This window comes from Callithrix jacchus, chromosome 7 (genome assembly GCF_049354715.1).
Source record: "Callithrix jacchus isolate 240 chromosome 7, calJac240_pri, whole genome shotgun sequence".
Taxonomy (NCBI): Eukaryota; Metazoa; Chordata; class Mammalia; order Primates; family Cebidae; genus Callithrix; species Callithrix jacchus.
Genome location: NC_133508.1, coordinates 78,051,447 through 78,057,446, shown reverse-complemented (window position 1 = coordinate 78,057,446; position 6,000 = coordinate 78,051,447).

Sequence of the window (6,000 nt, the reverse complement as noted above, 5' to 3'; positions counted from 1 at the left end):
TCTGCACCCTGTCAGAGCAGCCCGCACTGGAGCCTCAGGACTCCCCGCTCCCTCTGCCAGGGCTGACCGTCGGCAGAGTCCTACGAGGAGGGTGTTCACCCATCCAGGAGAAGAGGTGCCCAGTCAAACTCCCCTGGGTTCTAACTGCCCTGCCAGTCCTCGTGTGGTGGGGGCAGATGACGTCACCTCCTCTGAGCCTGCGTTTCCACACCAGCAATGCCCACCGCTCAGGGTTACTGCAGTCAGATCCTGACGATGCCTGGCACCCGAAAAACGTCCTCGTGTGGAAGTTTGCCAAGACTTCTCAAGGTGGCTACACTTCTTTCCAAAGCACTTCTGGGCTCCAGACTTCACTACCCAGTCCAGGACTCTAGAGAAGAGCAAGACAGCCAGGGTCATCCCACCTCCCACTGGATAGGCCCCGGCCCAGGTTCAGAGAGGGAAGTGGCTTCGGGGAAACAGCCTGCAAGCTGAAGGCAGGACTTGGGGGACCCTGCCCCCGCTTCCTTCCCACACCAGCTTCCATGTGGAGAAGGGGCGACGGGCCCCACACGGCCCCCCCAGGGCAGGGTCAGGTCTTGCTGTGGCCGCTCGAGGTCTCTGTGCCTCCCACTAGGCTTTCCCGAGCAGCTGCCCTCCTCCTCCTGGGCAGCCATCTTCGCAGTTGCTGATTCTTTGCCAGCCACGCAGGGGCTTGGACAGCCGCGACCATTCAATTAACACCCGCTTTAGGGAGGCCTAGGGAGGGGGCAGGAGCTCCAGGGACTGCTGGAGTCCCGGCTGGGCCCTCAGGGCCCCCCGGGGGTGGGGGTGGGGGGCTCCAGGCCCCAGCGGGAGGCGAGGCGCAGGGGGCTGCGGCTCGGGGGTGGGGTGGGGGCGCACGTGGCCGAACTGCCCGTGCGGTGATGTCAGGCCCCACCGCGCCCTGGTCCCAGCACGTTCGTCCGCTGCGCGGGGAACAAAGCGTCCTGCGCATTCCTGCGCGCTGACTCACGGCCGGCACGTAGCGCGCCGCCGCCGCCGCCGCTTTGCCCAAAATTGGTCGGGAGGCGAGGGCGGGCTGAGTGCCGCCGCCTGCAGGTCCGCCGCGGTCCCTCGCGCTCGGCCCCCAGCCCGAGGATTTCCCAAAACAGGCCCGAGAGGGAGAGGCCGCTGGGGAACCGCCCTGCCGCGGGGCCCATGGCGGGGGCGGGGTGGGGGCGGGAGCCTTCTTCTCCTTCAGCCTCATTTTCTCCATCTGCCGAGGGGGCATGTGCCAGATACCGCTGTAAGGACTTGGTATGAGTTATCTCACTTAAGTCGCACACCCACCCCGAGGAAGGTATTATTACCATCACCATTTTACAGATGGGGAAACTGAGGCACGAGGAGGTTCCAGGCAGGGAATGAGACACCGACACAGATTTGCTTGAGGGTGAGGTGCTAGTGAGCTGCAGAGCAAGGATTTGAACCCAGGCTGTAAGGTTTCAGAACCTGCATGTGTCCCCTCAAGTGAGCAGCAGCAGCGTGTGACCCGCAGGGGTCCAGGCTCACTGCCCTTTGGTGGTAGACTGGTCCTGGGGCTCCGGATGCACCGCTTGTCCCTCTCTAAGCCTGCATTCTCTTACCCATCAAGTGGGTGCCGGCAGAAGGGGACCCCCCAGGGGTTGTTGGGGAAATTACAAGTGAGGATCCAAATGTTACTGTCTGGTGGAAGGAAGAGGGAAAGGCTTCAACAAACCTGCTCCCCAGCACCTTCCAGTCATATGAGCAATACCAAAGCAGAGAGAGGGGCAAGCTAAGCCCCACCAGGCAGGGTCATACTGGGCTGGGCCTCCTTAGGGAAGCCCCTCGACTTCGGAGCTGTGAGCTGCGTGTCCCTCACAGGGAATGCACTTGTCGGAGCTGGAAAATGAGGCAGTGGGAGGGGCCCTGCCCAGGATGTCTCTGCCAGCCTTGCCCCTTTTGCCCTTGCAGCCTGGTTTCAGAGACCATGGAGTTCTTTGGAGCTGTGGGGTGCTGCGCTCATCAGAGACCCTCTGAACTTGAGTTTGCAGGAATGAGGCAGCCAGCAGATGGCCTTGTTCTCAGGTATCACGATAGACTGGGCTGTGGCATCACCCACCTGGGGCCCTTCTGAGAGTCCAAAGGAACCCCCCCCACACACACACACACCCGTTTGGGATCACCTGGTCTCAGCCTCCACAGCACAGATACAAGGCCACTGCCCTCACCCTCACCTTTTCCTCTGACTCCCCTTTAAACTCAGGAAAAGGTCAGCTCCTCCACTTGGTATTCAAGATTCTCGTGGTCTGGTCTCAACCTCCTCTCTTACCACTGAATTCCTCAAGCTGTTCACTCCCAATCCTAGGGTACTCCATGCCCTTTCAGGCTTTCGGGCCTTTGCCTGTGCCTTCCACTGCCAGGAATGTTCACTCCACCTCCACAGCCTCACTCAAAGTCTCTGGCTAGCATGCCCTCCCAAGCCTCCAGGCAGAGGCATTCCTCCTTCCTCTGGGGTCCTGCAGGTCCATATTTTCCCCTCCCTTTTGGCCAACAAACAGCCAAGCACGGAAAGTCCTCTACACTCCCAGCTCCCTGTCCCAGGCAAATACCAAAGACTTTGGGGTACGTTTCCCCAAATCCCAGCCGGGCCAGAGATCATAGCCCCAGCCCTGGGCCTGACCCAGAGTGAGCTTGGCATGTGTGCTGCATGATGGCAGAAAGCACAGCCGTGGGGCTGAAGACCCTTCTCCTTTACCCCTGGCTGTGTGACCTTGGGCAGCTTATGCAGCCTCTCTGAAGCTCACTCAGGCCCTGTCCTGCCCTCTTCCCAGGGCTGTTCAGAGGACCAGATGAATGAAGACAGGAAGAGTGCCTGGCTGGCACATGGGCACAGCTCCCCACACAGCTGTTGTTCTCACCAGGTCATTATTGCAGACCTCCCTTGCGCCTGAAGCCTGGGTTCCAAGGCTGGGCGACAGGCGATGAACTCAGAAGCAGCCGCAGCCCCTGGCTGACTCAGGCTGAGGAGGTACCAGGAGAAGCGGTTGCTCTATGGTGAGCCTGGGCCGGAGCCCTTTCCTCCTCACCCGCAGCTTCCACCCAAATCTGAGGCCACGAGGCCTTCCCAGCCCATTCAGGCCCTCTTATCTGGGGAGATAAAGGCCCCCTCCCCTTAGATGGTGGACATCAGCTGGCTGTTGTATGACCTTGGCCACCCTCAGCCTCTCTGGATCAGCCTTGGGAAGTGCTGGGTGGGAGGCAAGCAGTTGACTCACAAGGCTCCCAGGCATAACTTCCAGGTGGCATGGCGGGTGCTCACCCACTGCATCTGGGCCTCAGAAGAATAGCTCCTGCTCTCTTTCCCCACTATTTATGGCCCACAGAGTTGGTGGGAGCTCTCAGGAACCCTGCGACATCATCCCCTATCTCCTATTGAGAGTTTGAGGCTATTATTTTTATCTGATACATTGGGAAACTGAGGCCTGGTGATCAGAAGGCTCTCACCCAAGGCCACACAGGCAGTGGCAGTGTGGCGCTGAGACAGAGTGGTCAAGGCCAGTCTGCTGCAGTCCCCCATTCTCTAGTGGGCTCCTGACTGGTGATGGCCATCTCTTCCTCCACCTGCCTCTCCCAAGCTCCAGCTGTGTGCCGGGGCTTGGACAAGATCATCAGCTTCTGAGAGCTCACATAAACCCATGGGACAGAGAGGAAGCCAAAGCTCAGGGAGCTGGGATTGCTACTGACGCACACGTCCTCAGGGGCAGAGCAAGATTCTGTCCCCTTCTCACCACCCTGCCTCCTATACCAACTGCCTCCCCGATCTGGCAGGATTTGGGGGCTCCAGCAACACAGGCCTTGGGAAGCCTGAAGGGAGACCCTCTGGTCTCACAGACATCCCCTGACTATGGAGAGCCAAGGAGGTGGTGTGCCAGTCCTGCCAGGTTGGGCCCACCAGACCCACCTGAACCCCTGGCTCCTTGACAGGCCCAGATGAAGGTATGAGATCATCGGGCCATCCCCGCTCCCTATCTGACCTCACTGCAGTGACTCAGCCCTGCCTCACCCAAACCCCCTCCTCGTAGGGGACCCCAGCATTGGTGTGCCTAGGCCAGTACTGTCCCCGCTGTGTGCCCACCCGCTCAGGGCCTCTCACCCTGAGTCACTGCTCACCTCACCACCCAGCACACCACGTGAATGGCCTGCCCCACCCTGCAAGCTTCCAGAAATCCTGCTGCTAAAGGCAGGGGCCAGGCTAAGGGATAGGGAACATCTCCTGCTGTCCCCAGACTCTGGCCCCGAGGTCCAGCCCAGGACCTGTTCTGGGGAACTCTTTGGTTCTGACAAGAAAGTCCAAATTGAGATTGCATGCTCAGACCAAGAGCTCTGGCTGACCTAGGTTCAAATCCTAGCTCCTTTCTTGCTAGATGGACAAGATACCTCAGTTTACGCATCTGAAAAGTAAAGGTAATAATAAGCTGCATCCCATGAGGATTCTACCTGGGATCGTATGTCCTGGGATAGTGGATGAGAGTGCAGGCCGTGTAGCAGGCAGACCTAGATTCAAATGACCTTGAGCAAGCCATTTTACCTCCCTGAGTCTCCTCACTTCCTCAGGCTCCTCATCTGTAAAATGGGAATAATGCCAAGTGCCTTCCCACTGGGATGATTAATTGTGATGATATATAATATACAGAAGGTTTTGTGAGTGTTGGCACATGGGAAGGTTCAGTAAACAGTAGCTATGATGAATTCTTATGATTCACATAGATTCTTACGATAGCACACGGTGGATGATGGAGAGGTGGCAAGTAGATGGTCCAGCTCTCCTGAAGAGCTTCTGAGGTGCTCTCACTCAGGAGTGCCCTCTGCAGGCCAAGCACTAAACTTACCCAGGTGAGTGCAAAAGGCTCTAAAGAAGTCTTTCTGGGCTGCCGCTGACTCCACGCTTTAGACCTCAAGGCACCACAGCCACATCACTTCATGGAGGACAAAGCTAGTGCTCAGACAGGAGAAGGGGCTTGCCAGCAGCCACCCAGCTAAAAGCCAAGCCCAAGCCTACAACTCCATGTTCCCCTCTTCTCAGCTTGGGAGCCCCCTGCCCGGGCCCAGGACATCCTCACTTCCCAGTCTCAAGAAGCCCCTCTGGGAGTCTCAGAGCTCATCTGTCCACTGAAGATGCTTGGACAGAGTTGGGAATGCTTCCCGGGAGAGGTGACATTGAGATGAGCCTGGAAGAACGGTCAGAGTAAACCAAGTGAGTAGGAATGGAAAGAGGATGGGAGGCCTCAGCTTGCCCGGAGACATAAGGCAAGGAAGTCTTCGATGCAGGCAGAGTGTGGCCCACCCTGAGGTCTGGTGGGCTAAAGCCTTGGACACCCAGATCAGCCTTAGTGGGATGAGGCAGAAAAGACAACTGTGGGTCAGAACCCAGGCAGGTCCAATGCCAGGGTGGGCATTTTGACTTCACATTGGTGCCAGGCTGGCAACAGACCGCAGACTTCAAGCTGAAGCCAGGTTCTTGTAGGAAGGGAGCTTTGCCTAGAAGCCTTCCAAATCTCAGCACACTTCTGGTGTGGCACGTATGGTGTGCCAAAGCAAACATGGGTGGGCAGAGCAAGCCAGGCTGGCCGCTTTCCTTGGAGGGATTTGGTGACCTAGAGCAGAAAAGGGACCTATCATGGGGATCTAGTCCCTGGCATGAAGTTGGCACGTTCTAATAACACCCTACACACACGCACACACACACACACACACACACACACACAAACGTGCGCGCGCGCGCGCGCACACACACACACACACTACTTCTTTCCAGGACTTTGTTCACACTACAAGGCCCACAAGCACTCTACATCCCAAGGTGAGTGGGGAAGGGAGGCAGAAGTGGGTGGGCAGTGCCCTCCTGAGCCAGGCAGAGGCTAGCTTTCACACAGGCTCCACCACGAAGACTCCCAGCAGCTGCCAGGTGGGATTTTTCTTCTTTGATGCTCTTGACAAATGTGGCCTCTGACACTC